The 21831-nt window shown below is 52.1% G+C and overlaps 1 protein-coding gene across 25 annotated transcripts in view; it reads right to left on the bottom strand.

Annotated features, from left to right (window-relative positions):
* NFASC (neurofascin) overlaps nt 1-1951 on the bottom strand; it is a 73208-nt gene extending 71257 nt beyond the window's left edge. For 9 of the 25 annotated variants that reach the window (XM_068173042.1, XM_068173044.1, XM_068173046.1 and 6 more), the window contains exon 1: nt 1322-1541. The gene's annotated coding sequence lies outside the window, so the exon portion shown is untranslated. Of the gene's footprint in view, nt 1-1321; nt 1549-1806 lie in introns of those variants that run through there. The other 16 variants (XM_068173047.1, XM_068173052.1, XM_068173053.1 and 13 more) reach the window with 9 other exon arrangements.
* Between the last annotated feature and the right edge of the window lie 19880 nt (nt 1952-21831).

The following is a 21831-nucleotide window of genomic DNA, read 5'->3' as shown; positions in this document are numbered from 1 at the left end:
TTTTCCCATTATTATTCAACATTTCCCCCTATTTTTGGGATCCTTTGTGGTGGAGTTTTTCCAGCAGATTTTGGGGGATTTTATTTCCCCCCAAAACCTGGAGAGAATGAGAGGAAAACAAATCCTGATTAATTAATTTGGAAAACTGGGGATATTCCTCATTTAATCATCAGCTGGGAGAAGGGTTGATTGGATTGGGCTGGGTTTAAACCAAATCCCTTGGGATGAGGATGAGGACAGAGCTTTGTTAAACCCAGAATTAACACAAAACCAGGCCCAGGTCCTAGGTCCTGTAAACAAAGTCACTTTTTCAACCAAACAACTTCTCCCTGCCAGCCCAGCGCTTTTCCATGCATTATTTATGTTGGATTCACGTTACTGCCACACACACAAAAAAAAAAAAAAAAAAAAAAAAAAAAGGGAAAAGCAGCAAAGGCCCAGCCTGGAACTGGGAAACAGCAAAATTAAAAATAGGAATTGAGCAGGAAATTACAAATTTGAGATTTGAGTTTTCTTTTGGGACAGAAATCAAAGTTTTATTGGAACAAAGCAGCCCCTCGGTGTCTGCCAAAGAGGGGGAGGTTTTCCAGGAAAGAAAGGAATCAGCATTCCTGGAAAAGTCATAGGATTCCTGCTTTTGTCCTCGGCAGCTGCCAGGAGCATCCCGGAAACACCACAGCGCCACAGGATCCATCTTAAAGCAGCCGGGCCTCTGCTGGGCATGTCAAAATTCCAGCTTTTCCCGCAATTCCCGCATCCTCCCGGCCCTCGGCACTGCCCCTCCGCCGGGACTCAGCCGGGAACAGCCCGGGGTGACTTTGGGGAGTGCTCCTGAGCCATCCCAAGGAGCTGACCTTGAGGAAGGAACCCAGAGGCAGCATTCCAAAGGGGAAAGCAAAACCCACCCGAGCAAGACGCACCAGCCATGCCCAGATTTAGCAGGGATGGGATTTTTTTGACAAAACCTCCGTTTTCGCACCCAAACCTCCTCTGGGTGCCGTTCCCAGAGGCCTCCCCGGGATGGAATGCGCGTTTTCCCTACTCCCTGTCCTCCAAAGAGCACCTGAGGCCATGGAAAAGGGAGGATCTCTGCTCCATCCCTGCTCCATCCCAACAATCCCTCTCCCCCAGGCCCCAGCGCTCCCTCACGGCCTCCTCGCCCTCCTCAGCCCCATCCCCGACCTCCTCGCGGCCATGGAGCAGCGGGAGCGCCCGTGGAGCCGGGATCCCAATGATTCAGCACTTTCCCCTCTCTTCCCGAAGGGAGATCGATCCCCGGGAGCGGCTGCGGGAGGATGCGGATCCCGCACCCGCCACTCACCGCTCGCCGCCGGGCCCCGCCGCTTCCCGGCGCCGCATCCCGAGCCAGGTGCGTTTTCCCGGTGGATTTTTCCGGCCCAGGATGTTCTTCCGGAGGGAAGACGACAGGGAAGGAGCGAGGCGCGTCCCCCGCAGAGCAATCGCCGCTCCCCGCGAGCTCTCGGCGCCCCAAAGTTGCGCTGTCACCCCAAGGTCCCCACCCGGGCTGCGCTCCCCGTGCCCCCGCACTGCCACCGCGGGGTTTTGTCACACGCAGGGACACGAAGCCGTGACGTAACAGCCAAAATCCCATCACATGCCCCAGCTCCCCCCTCCCGGGGTCCTGACAGCAAAAACCGGGAGATTCTGGGGGTCACCGAGCAGGTTTAGGACCCCAAATCCGTGCTGAGGATGCGCGGACCACCCCGCCCCGCACCGTGCGCATCCCCGAGCATCCCCCGAGCGCTTCCCGCATCCCGGTGCGTCCCGATCCCGGTTTGTCCTTACCCGGAGGAGCGGAGGTGGCCGCAGCCGGGGCTCGGTGCGGGCACGGTGCGCCGCACTGCGCGCTCCCGGGCGCGGCCGCGCCGCACTGCGCGCTCCCGAGCGGGCGGAGAGCGAGTGCGGCCCGGCAGCGGCAGCAGGAGGAGGAGGAGGCAAAGGAGGGAGGAAGGCAAGGGCTGGAGGCGAGGGGGCAGAGCAGAGGGAGGAGCTCATTAGCGGCGCCCTTAATGAGCAGCCGCAGGCGCTCAGCGCGGGGCTGAGCCCTGCCAAGGCTGAAGGCGCAATCCGGGGACAGAAACGCCGATTTTGGGCAAGAGGAGGACGAGTTTGGGTCACCCCGAAGAGCTGACCCCTCCCAAAGCCCCGCGCGCAATCCAGGGACAAAAATGCGAATTTTGGGCAAGGAGAGGAGGAGTTTGGGTCACCCCGAGGGTGCGGAGGGTCCCCGGGGTGCTCTGTGCCCCCTCCAAGGGCTTGGAGCGTCCCCCGGTGCCGCTGGAGAGGAGCGCGAGTGGCACAGCTCGGCTGGGGGGCGACAGCGGCTGCTGGCACCGGTGACACTGCCGGTAACGGTGGCACTGCTGGCACTGGGGCACCGGTGACACTGCTGGTACTGGTGACACTGCCGGCACTGCTGGCACCGGTGGCACTGCTGGTACTGGGGCACCGGTGACACGGCTGGTACTGGTGACACTGCCGGCACTGCTGGCACCGGTGGCACTGCTGGTACTGGGCACTGGTGACACTGCCGGTAACGGTGGCACTGCTGGCACTGGGGCACCGGTGACACTGCTGGTACTGGTGACACTGCCGGCACTGCTGGCACCGGTGGCACTGCTGGTACTGGGGCACCGGTGACATGGCTGGTACTGGTGACACTGCCGGCACTGCTGGCACCGGTGGCACTGCTGGTACTGGGCACTGGTGACACTGCTGGTACTGGTGACACTGCTGGCACTACTGGTACTGGTGACACTGCTGGTTCTGCTGGCACTGCCGGTAATGGGGCACCGGTGACACGGCTGGTACTGCTGGCACTGCTGGTACTGGTGACACTGCTGGTACTGGGGCACCGGTGACACGGCTGGTACTGCTGGCACGGCTGGTACTGGTGACACTGCTGGTTCTGCTGGCACTGCTGGCACCGGTGACACTGCTGGTACTGCTGGCACTGCTGGTACTGGTGACACTGCTGGTTCTGCTGGCACTGCTGGCACCGGTGGCACGGCTGGTACTGGGGCACCGGTGGCACTGCTGGCACTGCTGGCACTGTCCCCTCGGGTGACCCCGCAGAGGTGACAGAGCCCGGATGTCCCCGTGGCCGCTCAGCCATCAGAGCTCTCGGTTTAATGAAAGCTCCCCCCACTCCCAGCCAGATTTCTGGCCTCGCCTTCCCGGGATTTTTATTAAATTCCCGATTTTCTGCTGAGGCTGCAGGGCTGGAATTGATGGACGTGGATGTCAGAAAGCGCCAGAGGGAGCCTGGGTTTCATCTCTCTGCTGAATTGAATATAAAGTATGAAATATTTGATTTTAGAGATGGATTAATGTATGAATTAAATATATCGAATATGCCACTGGAAATCATGGAACTGGGAATCAGGGAATAGGTTGGGTGGGAAAGGACCTTAAATTGATCCAATTCCATGGGCTTGGACACCTTCCATGATCCCAGGTTTTTCCAACCTGTCCTGGGACACTCCCAGCCACAAAATTCTCTGGGAATTCCATCCCCACCCTCCCCGGGAGGGATTTATTCCCAATATCCAACTGAACTTTCCCCCTTTTCAGTCTGAGTCCATTCCCCATTTCCCTGTCACTCCATCCCTTGTCCAAAGTCATTTTCCACCTTTCCTGTCGTTCCCTCAGCTCCTGGAAGGCCACAACTGGATCATCCCAAAGCTTCCCTTATCCAGATGGAACAATCCCAATTTTCCAGCCTTTCCTCGCTCCAGAGCTGCTCCATCCCTGGATTTCCTTCCTGAGCTGGGAATTCTGGGGCTGGAGCAGCTCTGCAGGGGGGTCTCACCTGAGGGGGCAGAGGGGCAGAATCTCTCCTGCTCCATTCCCTGTTTCTCCCAAAAATCCATTTCCAGGTGTCACCATCCCATGGAAATGAGAGAGGAATTCCCAGAAATTCCATTGGGATCCCCTGGATTGCCAGAGGGGGAAAAACTTCCTGGGGGAATGTGGGGACACAGCTGGAAATGCCAGGTTTGGAAATCCTGGTTTCCCTATGGAATAACAGATCCAGGGAGCAGCTGCTGGGAAAGGAGGGAGTCAAATCAATCAGAAATGTTCTGGGATAGAGCAGAATTCCAGACATCTGTGCCCAGCTGCTGGGAACTGGGGAAAACCAGGGAAAAGCCATGAGGAAAAACAGGGGAAAGCCATGGGGAAAAACAAGGAAAGCCATAGGAAAAACCAGGGAAAAGGCATGAGGAAAACTGAGTAAAAAATCATGGGAAAACCCGGGGGAAACCAGGAAAAAGCCATGGGGAAAACCAGGAAAAAACATGAAGAAAATTGGGAAAAAAAAACATGGGGGAAAGTGGGGGGAAAAAACATGAGGAAAACCAGGAAAAAGCCATGGAGAAAATTGGGGAGAAAATGGGGAAAACTGGGGAAAAGACATGGGGAAAATAGGGGAAAAAATATGGGGGAAAGCAGTGAAAAAAACATGGAAAAAACAGGGGGAAAGCAGGAAAAAACCATGGGAAAAATCGGGGGGGGGAAAGGGGGAAAATTGGGAAAAAGCCATGGGACAAACTGGGGAAAAACCATGGGGAAAACTGGGGAAAATCAGGAAAAAGCCATGGGGAAAATCGGGAAAAAAAACATGGGGGAAATTGGGAAAAGACCATGGGGAAAATCGGGGCAAAAACATGGGGAAAATTGGGAAACAACCAAATCATCCTCAAGGATTAGCAGCAAAGGACAAAAAAATTCTGGGGTTTAACTTTGGGGACGTTTTTCCACGGATGTCACCGAAGTCAGGGATCTTGTCCCTGACGCGGCAGCTTTAGGAACATCAGATTTCACCGGGCTGTGCCTTTTCTGCCCAGATCCTGCTGGATTTGGGGTGAGAGAAGGGAATTTCACTCCAGAGCTGCCTCTCCAGCAGTGCTGACTGCTCCTCCAAGATGCTGATCCCGGAGAATTCCAGAGGGATCCAAGGGCACGCTGCACTTCTGGAGATGCTCAGCACCTTGAGAAGTTTTTTCTCCTTTCCCCCTTTTCCCCCTTTTCCTGCAAGGGTTTTTCTCTTCCATTCATGGCCGCAAATGGCTGGGAAGGAATTGAAATGCCCCCTTTTTTTGGGCAGTTTCCATGGAAAATCCCATCTGGAAGAGGCCACAGACCTCATAAAATCTGATTTACACATCACAACAAAGTCTGATTTACAGGGCTGAGCTCTCTGGGCTATGAGCCAAAATTCCCTAATTTTTCCATGTAGATACCTCGGGAAGAGGGAGAGAGCAAGAGGAAAAGCTTGGAATTTGCTCATGGAGGAAAGAAAACCGGGATGGGTCTCCTGGCCTTATGGGAACAACCAAATCTGGTGTAATAATGATCAAAACTCCTCAAAAAAAAAAAAATAGTTGGAAACACCAAAAAAACACAAAATGGGATTGAAAATGCATCCTGAAATTCCAGGATCCCTTTGGGACAGGGGAGCGCTGGGATCACATGGAATTTGGGCATTTCCAAGCAGGGAAATCCCTTCCCAGATCCAGCCTGGATCTTCACCCTCGCTCCAGGCCCCGTGGAAGGTCTCTTCCCTTGGTTTCTCCCTGGAGATTCCCAGCAATCCAATTATCCTGGCGAACCACGGGATGGAAAAGCGGGAAAATGAGTTCCTCCAATCTCTTTGGGAAAATATTGATCCTCCTGAAAGCCTTTGGAATGATGGATTTGTGGGGAGGCTTTAGGGACAAGCTGGTGATGGATGCACTTTCCAGAATCTCAATTTTCATGGATGCACATCCCAGGAATTGGGATTTCATGGATGCACATTCCAGAATCTCAATTTTCATGGATGCACATCCCAGGAATTGGGATTTCATGGATGCACATTCCAGAATCTCAATTTTCATGGATGCACATCCCAGAATCTTGGATTTTATGGATGCAAATCCCAGAATCTCATTTTTTACAGAGCAGCCACTTATCCTGCCCCAGGACATGGATGATCCCATCCAGGAGATCCTGGGACACGGAGCTTCTCCAGGAAATCCACAGGAGCACGGGCAGAGGCGTTTGGCCTCATCCACTGTTTATTCCCTGTTAATCCAGGAATTAAAACCTGGATTGGGATTTAAATGGACTACTCCCGAGTTTGCTATTCCAATACCAACGGGAAAAGCAGCACAAATCCCAAAGTGGATTCCCTCGGGAGCCAAATATTGAAATTAAAGAAGGGATCGCTCCTTCCAGCAATCCAACTCCGGAGCTGTTGGAATTACCAATCCCAGAAAAAAGGATGGAAAATCCCACTTGAAGTTCCCAAAAGTCCCAAAAAGCTGCGTTTTGGGGCTGCCTGCGATCCGGGAGTGCCACCTGCTGTCCCCGCCTGTCCTTCCCAAATCCCGGAGCTGCAGCACCGGGAATTCCCGGCCATTCCCAAACATTCCCATGTTTGGGTGGAGAACGGCAGCAGGATGGGAAAATCGCCACCTGGGGATCCCAGAATGGTTCCCTTCATCCCGCTGGGACAGCAGCAGGAATTTCCTCCTGGAAAAGGAGGTATCCAGGCTTTGGAAGGAGCTGCTCAAAAAGCTTCAGAATCCCGGCATTCCTGGAGGTATCCAAGGAATTTTTGGATGTGGCACTCAGGGTGGGGATGAGGCACGGGTTGCAGGGATGATCCTACAGGGGTTTTTCCAGCCTCAGGAATCCGGGAATTCTACACAGCCACAGCTCCTGGATTCCATCCCTGGCAGCGTGGGATATGCCAAGGAAAAGGCCAAAATTCTCAGGGAGCAGAGGCTGGGATGGGGCCGGAGCTGAGCAGGATTTGGGGGAAGGAAAATCACCCGCAGGAAAAAGGGAAAGAATTCCAGCCGGGCCAGGTCGAAGAATGCAGGAAAAGAGGGAAAAGCAGTAAAGCTGAGCTTGATTGTTAATTAAAAACCTGCCTCTAATTAAGGATATTCTCCCCTCGGGCAGAGGGATGATCCAGAGCTGATCCCATGGAGCATTCCAGGCAAAATTCCCACTTGGATTTGTTTCCTGGGATGTGTCCGGAGCGTTTTTGGAGGGATCTGTGCCCGGGCAGGCTCCAGGAGCAGAGCAGGATTTGATGGAGGAACTGGAATCTCTTGGATCCTGCAGGGATCCGATTTTCCCGGGGAAACAGCCTGGAAAATCCTGCTTGGGAAGGCTGAAACCATCCTGGAGCGAATTCCAGGATCCTTCTTCACCACTAGATCGCAGCACATCCTCAGTTTCTGCTGCCAGCACATTCCCAGCCGCTGGAACATCTTGGAATTACTGGAGCAAGAATCCAGGTGGGAAATGGTGTGGAAAGAAGGACTCGACCGAGAACTTTCCTGCCCTCAGGACGAATCCAACCCGCGGGAATTTCCTGGAGCTTGGATGGGATGGGGAAAAAGAGCCCCGGGCAGCCTCCAGCGTGTCCAGAACTTCCCAATTTCCCTTTTTTTCGTGGGGGAAAATGTTGGAATGGGGTTACTGGTGTGTACTGGTTTCCCAAAGTCCTTGGGTATACTTGTCGGCATTCCCAAAACCCCAACCCTGGCCAAAACGAGAGAATCCCTTTGGGAATGGAGCCCTCTCCTTGAAATTTGTGGGATTTAGTGGCCACAGTCCCGGGAAGGCATTGAATGGCTTCAGAATCCCTCTCCTGTGGGGTTTTCTTTGGGATATTTCTCCCAGTTTAAACCCAGATCCCGTTAATCCCATCTATTCCTCAGCAGGGAGTTGTATCCAGCTCCAAAATTCCATTTATTCCCATCACCAAGTGGAGAAATCCCAGAACATCCCTCAGTTAATAAAATCAACATTTAAAATATCAGGATTTTATTCCCTTCTCCTCCTTTCCAAGCAGATATCTGGAGTCATTTCATGGGAAAGCCACCGTGATTCCAATTGATCCCAACCCCCTTTCCAGCAGAGCCCACGGAATTTAAAACACTTCCAGCTCTGCCTTTCCCTCCGGAGAAAAATGGGAATAAATCCTGGGAGCCGGCCATAAATCAAAAATTAATCTCCCTGAAGCACCCGGCCTGTCCTGATCCCTCAAACAACAAAACAGCAGGAATTTATCATGGGAATTCATCCTGGTGCCTGCCAGGGGAGGATGGATGAGGGTGGAAAAGCAGGGAGTTAAAAAACATGGAAAAAAATCCCATGGAAAACACTCAGAGTTGTGACTCTGAGGGGTTTAAATGTCAATTTCCATGGGATTGTCCCCCCCAAATCCCTGGAATGCTGTCCCAGAATTCCCAGGGGAGCTTCAGGGAATAAATACCCATGGTTTTTTTTAGGGATTCAGCCCTCAGAGGGACCAGCACAGGGAGGAGGTCAATTCCAAGGTCCTTCCATGGAAAAGGGACACGAGGAAGGGAATTCCAAGGTTCTTTCCATGGAAAAGGGACATGAGGAAGGGAATTCCAAGGTCCTTCCATGGAAAAGGGACATGAGGAAGGGAATTCCAAAGTCTTTTCCATGCCCAAGGTCATTTTTTTGTCCCGAAAATTCCCATCCCATTGGCACATCTGGACAACAACCCGTTTAACCTCATTTTTTAGGGAATATTTCACTTTTCCTTCTTTGTTTGTGCCCAGAATCAGGGATTTGTCCCAAAATTGGGAATCTCCCGACTCTGAGATGCTGCAGGAGGGTTCAGGTCACACCCCACCAGTGGGAAAACGTCCTGGAAAACAGAATTGCTCCAAGTTTTCCAGGAAAATCAGAAGGGAAATAGAACAGGAATGAAAGGAAAGAAATCCCAGGATTTCTGAGGCTGGAAAAGCCTTCCAAGGTCACCAAGTCCAATCCGTGTCACCCAGAGCCCGGAGTGCCACTTCCAGGAATTCCTTGGACACCTCCAGGGATGGGGATTTCAGGCAGGATGAGATTCCAGGAATTTGGGCTCCTGGAATTCTGAGGGGCTGAGCTCCAGCTCTCCCTGACGTGGGGTCATTCCTGCCCTTCCAGAGGGGCAGAAATCCCAGATATTCCAGGGAAGGGGAGAAAATCTGTCCAGATTTTTGTTTGGATGGGAACAACTCCGCAGCCAGCGGAGCTCCAAGGAATCCTTGGATGCTTTGATGTGGGAATCTTGTGGGAAGGAGCAAGGGGGGAACAAAGAGTTCCATGAATTCTCTGAGGGTCTCCAAGGAATATTTTTCCAGGATGGGGAGCAGAGGAGAGCCCCAGGAGCAGCTCCAGAGCTGCAGCCATCTCATTCCCACATCCCAAATCCCTAAGGATTCACCCCAAACTCTGGCAATTTTCAAGCTGATTCCTCTGAATCCCAAAATAGCTTTCTCCTCCCACAATTCCCAGCCTTTTTTGCCGCTTTTCCTGCAAAAGATTCCTTTTGATCTTTATTTTTCCCTCCCTCTCTTCAACAAACGAAGCCCAAACTCAGCAGCAGGAATAATTCCCACTGGAATTATTCTGGGAACCTCCAGATCAGGATGGAGTTGTTCCATCTCCTAACAAAAAAGAGATGGATGAAGAAATTAAAGGAATTTGTTAAAATAATTCCCTGAAAGTGGCTTTGGAGTCCCCCGGAGCGTTTGGGGACAGCTTGGACACTTCTCCCTCAAATTTGCCTTTTATTGGAGCTTCTCCTCCCGTTCAAAACCGGGATTTTTGGGATGTTGCTTCTAAATATTGGAATATTTTAAGGAATGGGATTTAGAAAGCGTTGGGGCTCCAAGGCTGCCTGGGTCATTCCCAGAGGATCCACCCAGTGCTTCCATTTCCCTCCTTCCCACCCCTTCTCACCCCAATACCCGCCCTTTCCCACTCATTCCCACCCCTTCCTACTAATTCCCACCCCAATTCCCACCCCAATTCCCACCCCAACTTCCACCCTTTCCCACTCCTTCCACCCCAATTCTCATCCCAATTCCCATCCCAATTCCCACCCCTTCCCATTCCTTCCACCCCAATTCCCACTCCTTCCTGCCCATTCCCACTCCTTCCACCCCAATTCCCACCCATTCCCACCTAATTCCCATGCCTTCCCACCCCTTCCCACTCCTTCCACCCCAATTCCCACCCATTCCCACCTAATTCCCATGCCTTCCCACCCCTTCCCACTCCTTCCACCCCAATTCCCACACATTCCTACTCCAATTCCCACCCCTTCCAACTCTCCTTCCCACCCCAATTCCCACCCATTTCCCCCATTCCCCCCATTCCCACTCCTTCCCTTGCATTCCCATCCTTTCCCACCCCCATTCCCAAGGATTTCCACGCCACAATCCCACATTAACCCTCAGCGCCCGGCACGTTCGTTTGCTGGATGCACAAACACGAACTCATTAGCAGCACTAATTAGCAGCCCTAATTAGCGGGATGCTCCAAAGGGAAGGGAAATGAAGGAGAGGCGAAGGAAGAGATGGAGCAGAGGGGGGAGGGATTGGGAAGGGGGAAAAAGAGGGAGTTTAAAAGGCACAGAAAGAAAAGGTCGGGATAAAAATAGAACCGGGATTGTTTCCTGGTTCTGCTCAGCTGGGATCCGCGTACCAACAGCTCTGGCAAGGATTCCCGATATCCCTGATATTCCTGATATTCCCAATACTCCCAATAATCCCAATCTTCCCGATATTCCCAGTATCCCTGATATTCCTGATAATCCTGATATTCCCGATATTCCCAATATTCTCGATTCCCAGCTGCAGCTCAGCATTCCAGGGAATTCAAACTGCCAGAGGGGAGTGACAGAGAAACCCTTCCTCTCTCTCTTTCCCTCATCCTTCCTCCTCCTCTTCCTCCTCCTTCAGGTACCAAAAGCTGGAGGTTATAGGATCCAAATCCCAATTGGGATGGGATGGGATCCATAGGATGAGATCCATGGGATGGGATGGGATCTATAGGATGGGATCCATGGGATGGGATGGGATCCATGGGATGTGATTCATGGGATGGGATGGGATGGGATGGGATGGGATGGGATGGGATGGGATCCATAGGATGAGATCCATGGGATGGGATGGGATCCATAGGATGAGATCCATGGGATGGGATGGGATCCATAGGATGTGATCCATGGGATGGGATGGGATGGGATCCATGGGATGGGATGGGATGAAGTCACAGAGCCCAGGGCCCCGCAGCAGCCTGGAGCTGAGTTCCCTCTCCTTTTCCCACTGGGATCATTCCCATCTGTCATCCCATCCATGGCTGCAGAAGCAGGGACAGCTGAGTCTTCCTAAAACACCCATAAATCCCAAAATTCCAGCACCGGCACCTGCACAAAGTCATTCCCTCTGCTCCAAACACTCCAAATGTTGACCCACTCCAACCCCAATCCTGTGGGGCACAGGACAAATCCCACCCGGGACTTGGGAGTTCTGGGGTTGATATTTGTCCTGTTTTCCTTCTTTTTTTCCCTGTTTTATTTTCCCTGTCCCTGGTTTGTTTGGTTTTGGTTTTTTTTTCCTATTTTCCCTCTTTTTTTCCTTGTCCTTTTTTTTTTTCCCCTATTTTCCCTGGCTTTTTTTCCTGTTTTCTCTCTTTTTTTCCCCATTTTACCTCTTTTTCTTATTTTCCGTTTTCCCTGGGTTTTTTTCCCTGTTTTTTTCCCCTTGTCCCTGTTTTTTCTCTGTCCTTGTGTCAGAGCCGCTCCGACAAAACCGTTGGAATGATGAACGCTGCCCTTGCCTGTGATTCCACTCACGGCACACGCGACAGATTCCTGACCTCGCAGCCCTTTCTGAAGGCATAAAAATCCTTCTTTCCATCCCTCCCGATAACTCCTCACCCATCAGGACCGTTAATTGCCAGGAATATTCCAAAGGGCGATGGAAAATTGCAGATCAACGGCCTTTCCTGCCTTGCTGGAGGAATAAATGGGGACATGGAGGTTGCCCCACGTGTCCCAGCTGAGTTTTTCTGGATTTGATGGCCCGGTGTCACAATGGGAGTGCAGATGTAAAGCAGTTGGAATGTGGCAGGGAATGGGAAAACTGGGGTTTTGGGATTTATGGCACACGAGGAGCCGGTCTGTGATGTCCATAGGGGTTTGGGATGATCCATATGGACACGGATCCAAACAGAACCATTCCTGTGGCTTTGTTTCGGATAAAAAAGCCTCATGATGGATTCCATTCCCACCAGGTGGCAGGAAAGTGGGATTTTCCCATTGCTTCAGACCCTAAACTGGTAAAAAATTCCCATTTTTGGGGGGAAGTTGGTTGGGACTTAATAGGGAGAGAAATTAAGTTAATAAATCCAACATTTCATCCTGGAAATGTCTCTCCCATAGGATCAGGGCTCTCTTCTGCCTTTCCTCTAGGATTTGGATTATTTTCCTGCATTTCCCATAGGATCAGGGCTCTTTTCCTTCTTTTTCCGGAGCCCCCAGCAGGCCTGGAGTGCGGATTGGATTCCCAACTGGAATTTGAACAGCAGCAAATCAAGGATTAATCAGGTGCTATAAATATCAGCGTCCCTCTCCTGGTGCCTTCCAGCAAACCTCAGGATTTGCACATTCCCGAAAATCCCCTCCGATCCCTCCCGGCCTCCCATCTTCCACCTTTTTTCATTCCACATTTTTCCTCCAGCTCGCCCAAATCGCAGCCACGGGAAGGGAGGGGGAATTTCCATTCCCAGTTCCTGGGCACTGAGGGTTTAACAGGTGGATGAACTTCCCGAGGATATTCCAGAGCCCTTCATTATCCCGGAATTCCTGGCTTCCTGCATCCAGGAGCCCCCGGCGTGGCCATGGCAACTGGTTTGCTTAAGTGCAGCTCGAGAGCAGAGTTAATTTTAGATGAAGTGAGGAGGGAGCTGCTGCAATCCTTGGATTTCTCCTCCCAGAATTATTCCCAGGAATTCCTGCACCACGGCAGCCGCCTAAACCTCATTATCCAGGGAATAATTCATTATCCATGGAATTACAATGAGGTTTGGGTTGGGAGGGGCCTTAAAGATCTTGCTACAACCGCAAATTATTTAATTCTGACTGATCCATGGAGCAGATCCTGAGGAAAGGGAACTATCCATCATTCCCTCAGTTCAGGAAGGACATTTTGGGGCTGGAGCGTGTCCAGAGAAGGGAATGGATCTGGGGAAGGGGCTGGAGAATCCTGAGGGAGCTGGGAAAGGGGCTCAGCCTGGAGAAAAGGAGATTCAGGTGGAATTTATGGCTCCCAGCATTTCCCAGTGTCTGAATTCCCAACATTTCCCAGTGTCCGAAGTCTGAATTCCCAACGCTTCCCACTTCTCAGTGCCTGAATTCCCAACATTTTCCAGTTTTCAGTCACCAATCCCAACAGAGGAGCCAGATTTCTTCCCCTTGAGCTCCTCCAACTCCATTTTTTCCATTAATATTTTGCTGATGGATTTCTTGGCTCCCGTGCTGGAACCAACAGCCAGATCCAAAGGAACTTTTGGAAAGAGCTTTCCAGAAAGTGCATCCAGAGCAGCCCATCCCCAGCAATCCCAGAGCCATCCCGCTGGGAAGGGGAAGGGATGGAAGGAAAATGGAGCCAGAGCTCAGAGTTAATCCCAAAAATCTCTTCTTGTGCAGCTGCCGCAGGAGTCATTCCATAATTTATTTTTATCTGGCCAGGAAAATCCAAAGCTGCTCACAAGGAAGTCTTCCAGGTGAAATTTGTCCATGGAATTATTTTCTGGGAGGAATTCTCTCCGTTCCAGCCTTGCCCTAACAAATCCGGGCTGGTGCTCCCGATGCTCCCGCCTGTAGCTGCTTCCAGCAGCGCCAGCCTCGGGACAATTCCATGGGAATAATTCCATCCTGAATGGTTTGAGACTGGCCTGAAGCATCTCCAAGGATTTTCCATGAGAGTCCTGAGCTTCCCAAAAACCCCAAGGTGGTGTTGGATGCATGGAGCTCTCTCTTCCCAAGGAACGCTCTGCGGGATTTGCCCTCATTAATCTTCACCCTGTCATTAAGCACAGCATTTAATTAATAAATTAGCATCTGGTTAGGCATGGACAGGACATGGATCAGCAGGAATGAGTCTCCAGAGGCCATGGATTTGTTGCAGAGTTGGGAATACCGGCCAAGGACAGGAAAATCCCGCGGGAAGTGGCATGAGATGGATTCGGGATGGTCCTGCTGCGGTCACCTGCCAGGATAATTCCTGGAATCTGGAAAGGGAATCTTCACCAAGAGCTGGAGCACCAGGACACAGGGAATGGCTTCTCACTGCCAGAAGAAAGGGATAGATGGGATATTGGGAAAGAATTCCCAGCTCTGAGGGTGGGGAGGGGCTGGGATGGAATTCCCTGAGGAGCTGTGGCTGCCCCTGGATCCCTGGAATGTCCAAGGCCAGGTTGGATGGGCTTGGAGCAACCTGGGATAGTGGGAGGTGTTGGGGGAGGAATAGGATGAATTTTTGGGATCCTTCCTGCCCAACCCATCCCGGATAATGCCATTCCAGGCAGGAAAGGAGCCTGGATGTATCCCAGTTCCAGCAGCAACATTCCCGTGCTTCCATCCCATTCTGGAGCTGTCCCCTCTCCCCTGAGACCTCAGGACAATCCCAGCCAGGATCCCGACCCCATCCTGGATTTGGAATAAGCAAACAGTGGATTTATCCATCTCCCTGATCCATTTAACAGCTCATTTCCACCCTTTCCCTTTCACCTCTGGCTTTCCTGGGAATGTTGTGCCGGTGTTGCAAAAGCACGGAATTATTATTCAGGGAAGGAGTGGGAGAGAGGCTCGAAATGCAAAGCGCGGGGAGCAATCCTTAATCATCCCCGTCGTTAGTTAATTGCCGGAGCCGAGTCCGTTCCAAGGAGAACATGGAATGTTAAATTTAGACGGAGCAACGGGATCTATTTTGGGGGATTCGTGCTCTCCCCGCGACGGATTCTGCCTCCCGCTCTTCCCAGGAATGTCAACACCCGGGACTGGCGGAGCAGCGCCAGCCTCGCATTCTGTGGGATCCCAGCAGGAGTTCCTGGGAATGTGGGAATGCAGCAGTGCCTGGGAAATGGCTGGAAGGAGGATCCTGCTGGATCCTGTGTGCAGCTTTCTGGGAAAAACCTGTTCCATGCCCAGTTCTAATGGCGCCGTGTCCAAAAACACCTCGGGATGGGATGGGATCCATGGGATCAGTGGGATGGGATGGGATCCATGGGATCAGTGGGATGGGATGGGCAGAATCCTGCCCAGTGCTCCACTGGGGAGGAAACTATGGATCCATTTTCCTCCATTTCCTCCAGCCTGCTAGAATTCCTTCTTCTCCTCATTCCCTGCTCCCCGTTGTCAGAGCCATTTTCCAGGTCCTTCTGGAGACTTTCAGATGGAGCTCCGGTAGCAGAGCTGGGATCTCCCACCTTGATCCCTGATTCCCAATGTTCTCCAGGAGCAGAGCTGGGATCTCCCACTTTGATCCCTGATTCCCATTTTTTTCCATCAGCAAGGCTGGGCTCTTCCACCTTGATTCCTGATTCCCATTTGTTTTCCAGCAGCTGGGCTGGGATCCCCCACACCCATCCTTGATTCCCATTTGTTTCCAGGAACAGAGCTGGGATCTCCCACCTTGATCCCTGATTCCCATTTTTTTTCCATAAGCAGGGCTGGGCTCTCCCACACCCATCCCCGATTCCCGTTTCCCTCCAGCAGCAGCACCTCCCAAAAATCTGCCTGTGACCACGCCCCCTCCTCTCCCTGTTCCCCCACCTCAACCCACACATTCCCAATTTTTTGGGAGTCTGGCAGGAGCCGTGCCACCCCTGCCCCTCACCCCTCCCATCCCTTTGGATGCTGCTATTCCCGGGAAAACTGGCGGCGGGGAGGGGAGGGTGAGGGGGAAAGTCAAAACTTAATAAGACATTAAGACAACAGATTCATTAAAAAGTCGTTAATCCCTGTCAGGAGCAGCTTTAATTAACAAATGCCAGGAACTGCAGCACTGCCACCGCTCCTGTGACCACCTGAGTGCCGCTAATTAAATGCCAGTTAAAATTCCCCGGAATCTGGCAGCGCGTTTTCCGCCCGCTGCCAAGATTTTCTCTGCAGCCTCCGAGTTCACCTCGTTTGTCATTGTCCTCCCCGTGCCGGTGTGGGGGGTTCTTGGAAAACATTCCCAGCTTTCTCCTCCCCTTCCCAAGAAAGGCTGTTTGCTTCTCCAATGTGTTTTTTTTTTTGTTTTTTGTTTTTTTTTTGTTTTTTTTTTTTGCCAAATTCTGTTTTTTTCCTGGATTTTTGGAGCTGTGGGAGTGTTGGCTGTGCTATTATCCATGGAATATCATCCTGCTGGCGCTGGGATATGGTTTAGCAGGAGCTAAAAACCTGCTCAGGGGCTCAGTGACCTCCCTTCCAAGCCATTCCATGATTCTGGGAAGTTTTTCTTCGTCCAAGGCTCCTTCAACATCCACAGCCAGGAAAAACCCTCATTCCTCCTCCTGCCCATGGGTGACAGATCCAGTGGGACCCTCATTCCCTGAGGATGCTCCTTGGCCTTCCCAGAAATCCCTTGGGAAGGGAATGGGGTTCATCAGCTCCGTTTATTCCTTCTTGTCGCATTTCTCTGAAGAATTCCCAGCCGGAGCTGCGGAAAAGCCGCGGAAAAGCTGTGGAGGGGCCGTGGGCAGCGGGAGCTGAGGGCCTGGAATAGCTGAGCCTGGCACCATCTGGAGCCCGGGAATGCCCAGGGAAAACAAAACCTGCTCCAAGAAATAAAGGAAGGGCAGCAAAGCCCTTTGGAGAGGAGGTCAAAGCAGGAGAATCCATTGTCCAAGGGTTGGGAAAGGGTTTCCCTTCCCTTCCCTTTCCCTCCTTTTTCCTTTCCCTTTCCCCTCCCTTCCTCCTCTGAAAACATTCCCAGAATAATGGGATTTCTTTCCTCAGTTCCAGTCTCCTCCCCACTTTCCGCTGACCTCTGTTGCCCAAATCAAACAGAATCGATTTTTCCACAGGGCTCCGGATTTCCCGGAGTTATTTTCCCTTGTCCTTTGATGTGATAATCCAAGGTGTCCCCTCAGCCGCGCAAACTCCACATCCATAAAATCCACGGCATTCCCACGCTGGGATTTACATAACGGGGACACTGGAGGCATCAAAAGGAATTGGAGATGAGCTTTAGGAGCAATTACAGATTCCAAAGAAAGGAGGGAGCAGGAAGGGGGGACATGGCAAACACCAGGATGTTCCCGGTTCTCTCAGTGCCACTTTTCCTGTTTTATCCCGGAATTCCAGCTCCAGACACCCAGGTGTCCCGGTTTTCCTTGGGAGTGGCAGCAGATGTGCAGGGACACATCTGGAAGGAGCATCCTGAATTCCTGGAAGAATTCCTGGAATGTCACCAACCTGGCACAGTGGGCTGAGCCCCAAGGAGAGGACACAGGGTGGTTCTTCCCGGGGGGATTTGCAACTGGATACAGCTGGAAGCACCTGAGATGCTCCAGTACTCCAGGAAGGGATTGAGGGAGGTGAAGTTTAATCCCAGAAGTCAGAGGAACACTCCATCAAGCCCCTCTGGAGTTTGGGAAATGGCTTTGGAAAGCGGTCCCAGCTGGCTCCACAAACAGCCTGATCCAAATCCATCCGCACACCCAAATGAATCCCAATAAAGCCTGGATTCCATGGGCCAGATCCCACAATGGAAATCCATGGCAGATTTGGGATCACAGGATCCCTGAGAGGACAAATGCCCCATGGGCCATCCCGAACTCCCCATTTTTTGCTGCTCCAAACGTTGGGCTGAGCCCCAGAGCTGGAATTTTAGGATTTCCCCTCTAGGATCAGAATTCCTGGACTCCCACACTCCTCTTCCTCATATCCCAGCCCTCTTCCCACCCTCAAGGCTTTCCCTCAGCCTAAACAAACCCGGGGATAAATAATCCGAGGATTTGGAGATGCTCAATCGCCATGGCAACCCCGCAGGGTCCTCCTCCTCCTTTTCCAGCCAGGAGCATTGCCGATCTCCCACCGCCCTTCCAGGGCTCCACTGCCGGGAACTGGGGCAAACTGGGAGCAAAACCTCGTCCTGCCCAGTCTGAGCCTCACCAGCCCCTCCAGGATGTGCCAAATCCACGGAAAAACATTTATATGCCCCCCAAAAAGCAGATCCCAGGTTTTTCTCCCATTTTTCCAGTTCCTGTGGATTATTCTCCTTGCTCCACCTGCTCCATCCCCATGGATTTTGCCTCTCGGCAGTGCAGTGGTTCAGGCTGATCCCAATGCGCAGGGACCGGGATTGGAGCCCTGGAAAATCGGCTGGGTTTGTGGGAATTGAGCTCAGAACCATCCAGGGGTGAGCCCTGAACCTGGGGAGCTGCTCAGAGGGAATGATCCGAGGAATCCAAGGACGTGCCTGGGCTCTGGAGGAGCAGGAGCTGGGACAGGAGCAGGATCCCTCTGCCAGGAGCAAGAGTTGGGCAGGAGCTGGAGCAGGATCACCTGGATTTAACTCCCCATGATTACCTGGATTTAACTCCCCAGGATCACCTGGATTTACGTTCCCAGGATCACCTGGATTTAATTCCCCACCCTCACTGGGATATCCAGAGGAATTCCCAGCTCCCCCCGCACCCCTCAGCTCAGCACCATTCCCATTTCTCCCTCCTGCTCCAGCTCTTCCAGCAGCCATTCCCAAAACAAACCTGCTTCCAGCCCTGAGGAAACCCAGAGCTACTCCCAATAATTGGTCCCTTTACTGTGCAGGATAAAAAAAAAAAAAAAGAAAGAAAAAAAAAAAAAAGAAAAAAAGCTGATTTTTATTATAATTTTTTTTGAAATCCCAGTAATGAGCCATTCCCTGGTGAGCTGGGGCAGTGCCAGGATGGGAAGAGCGGAGCCAGGGAATGTGAGTGAGGAGAAATAAACAAATTTGGGATTTTGTAAACACGGTTTTGGCCTGTTTTCATTGGGATTTATCCCTGTCCAGCCTCCAGCGAGGGTTTGTGAGGAGCCAGCGGAGCCTGGAGCTCCGGGAGTGGCGGGAAGGGCTGGGAAAAGGAGAGGGAGGGAAGCTCCGAGGGTGTGAATGGAGTCAGGGATCCGTGGAATGGATTGAGATGGAAGACCTCTAAAATTCCAAGTTTAGGATTTCCAATTATCCCATTCCATGGGTAGGGACATTTCCACCATCCCAGGTTTTTCCAGCCTGGCCCTGGACACTCCCAGGGATGGAGCAGCCCCGGATTCTCTGGGAATTCCATCCCAGCCCCTCCCCACCCTCCCAGGGAGGAATTCCATCCCAAACCCCACTGCACGCCCCCACCCCGCTTTGTGACACTCAGGTGTGTCCCCACAGCTCGGAGGGAGGGACGAGGCGGCTCCCGTCGCCATGGGAACGGTGACACCGCCAGCGCGGGCTCCGCCGCCCACCCAGAATGTCCCCAGTGGGAAAAATGTCCCCGAGCAGAGCTCCGGGGGAAGGGCGGCCAAACACGGCTGGGGTGAGGGGATCCCCGGGACAGCGACACCCCCGTGATGGTGACAGTGACATCCCGCTGTCCCCTGTGATGGTGACAGCCCCGTGATGGTGACAGTGACATCCCGCTGTCCCCTGTGATGGTGACAGCCCCGTGATGGTGACAGTGACATCCCGCTGTCCCCTGTGATGGTGACAGCCCCGTGATGGTGACAGTGACATCCCGCTGTCCCCTGTGATGGTGACAGCCCCGTGATGGTGACAGTGACATCCCGCTGTTCCCCCGCTGTGATGGTGACACCCCCATGATGGTGACAGTGACACCCCTGTGATGGTGACAGTGACACCCCTCTGTCCCCTGGGACAGTGACACCCCCGTGATGGTGACAGTGACAGCCCACTGTCCCCTGGGACAGTGACACCCCCGTGATGGTGACAGTGACAGCCCACTGTCCCCTGGGACAGTGACAGCCCCGTGATGGTGACAGTGACATCCCGCTGTCCCCTGTGATGGTGACACCCCCGTGATGGTGACAGTGACATCCCGGTGATGGTGACAGTGACATCCCGCTGTCCCCTGGGACAGTGACACCCCCGTGATGGTGACAGTGACATCCCGCTGTCCCCTGTGATGGTGACAGTGACAGCCCTCTGTCCCCTGGGACAGTGACACCCCCGTGATGGTGACAGTGACAGCCCCGTGATGGTGACAGTGACATCCCGCTGTCCCCTGTGATGGTGACAGCCCCATGATGGTGACAGTGACACCCCTGTGATGGTGACAGTGACATCCCGCTGTCCCCTGTGATGGTGACAGCCCCGTGATGGTGACAGTGACATCCCGCTGTCCCCTGGGACACCCCCATGATGGGGACAGTGACACCCCCGTGATGATGACAGTGACACCCCCGTGATGGTGACATCCCATGGCCCCTGGGACAGTGACACTCCACATTATCCGTTAAAAAATCCCCCACTTTATCCATAAAAAGCCACCCATGTTATCCATAAAAACCCCTCATTATCCATAAAAACCCCCTCCATGCTATCCATTAAAAAAATCCCATGTTATCAGTAAAAAACCCTCATTATCCATAAAAAAACTCCCCATGTTATCCATAAAAAAATCCCATGTCATCCATAAAAACCCCCATGTTATCCATAAAAAAAATCCCATGTTATCCCTAAAAAACCCTTATTATCCATAAAAAACTACCCATGTTAACCATTAAAAAATCCCATGTTATCCATAAAAATCCCCACATTATCCATAAAAAAAACTACCCATGTTATCCATTAAAAAATCCCATGTTATCCATAAAAATCCCCACATTCTCCATAAAAAAACCTCATTATCCATTAAAAAAACTCCCCATGTTATCCATTAAAAAAAATCCCATGTTGTCCATAAAAATCCCCACATTCTCCATAAAACCCCTCCATATCGTCCATTAAAAAAATCCCATGTTATCCATTAAAAACCCCATAAACGGGGAACCCCACCAGGCGTGTTCACCCCTGGAATTGCTTGCCAAAGTGGACGTGAAGATGTCTGGGAATGAGGAAAGGATAAATCCCGGTGCATTCCCAGCGCTGGCAGAGGGAGCCAGTCCCATTTGGGCCCTAATTCCGGTTATTCCTGGTTTTTATGGGATCGGCCCTGATTTATGGGCAGCTTTTATGGTGGCCATAAAGCAGCCCCAAAATGCAAGGAATAAAGGAAGCAGAGGAACATTTCCCACCCCTGGATCATGGGAAGGGTTCTCCAGAGGATTCTGGGATCTCTCCATGGGGGAATTTGGGGAGGCTGCTGTGATTTGGGATTGGGGTTAAAAATGGGATTTGGGAAGGGGTGAAAAGGTGGGGAATTCTTGGAATGTGGGAAGGGAGAGGGACAGCCCTGAATTCAGGGCTCTGGATTTAGGAAATCACCTCCAGCTTGGGAAAGGGGACGGGATCCCATTCCCATCCCTGCCACAGGAATGACTTGGCTCACCCCAAATTTATGGGAATTTACTTAAATTTGGGATGGGGGAGCAGAGTTAAAAATGGGATTTGGGGTGTCTGCAGGGTTCCTCCGTCCATGAGGTTTTTCTGATCCAGAAGGGAATAAAAGGTGCTGGAGCCCTTTGTTCATCCAGGTCTGGTAGAGCTGAGCTTGGCTGAGCCGGGCTTAACCCTCTAAATCCCCTGGTTCTCCAGGAAAATTCCTCAGGGCAGCTCCCCGAGGAGCTCACCTCGTGTCCTAAGGGATAGAAGAACGGGAATCTCACAACCCCACAAGTGTGAGAGGGAAAAACCCACTCCAGACGCCAAGATTTTTTTTTTTTTTCCTTATTCCAAGGAACATTTTTAACCCTTTCCCAGGGAATATTCTCCAGGTAGATCCCGGAGCCGGCCGGGGGGAAGTGCTGGCGCAGCAGGGAGGATAAATCAGAGCCATCTCGGCTGCAATCCCACGCAATTAAAA

Source organism: Anomalospiza imberbis, chromosome 26 (assembly GCF_031753505.1).
Source record: "Anomalospiza imberbis isolate Cuckoo-Finch-1a 21T00152 chromosome 26, ASM3175350v1, whole genome shotgun sequence".
Taxonomy (NCBI): Eukaryota; Metazoa; Chordata; class Aves; order Passeriformes; family Viduidae; genus Anomalospiza; species Anomalospiza imberbis.
Note: the sequence above shows the minus strand (reverse complement) of the source record. Positions and strands in the feature narration are given on the sequence as shown.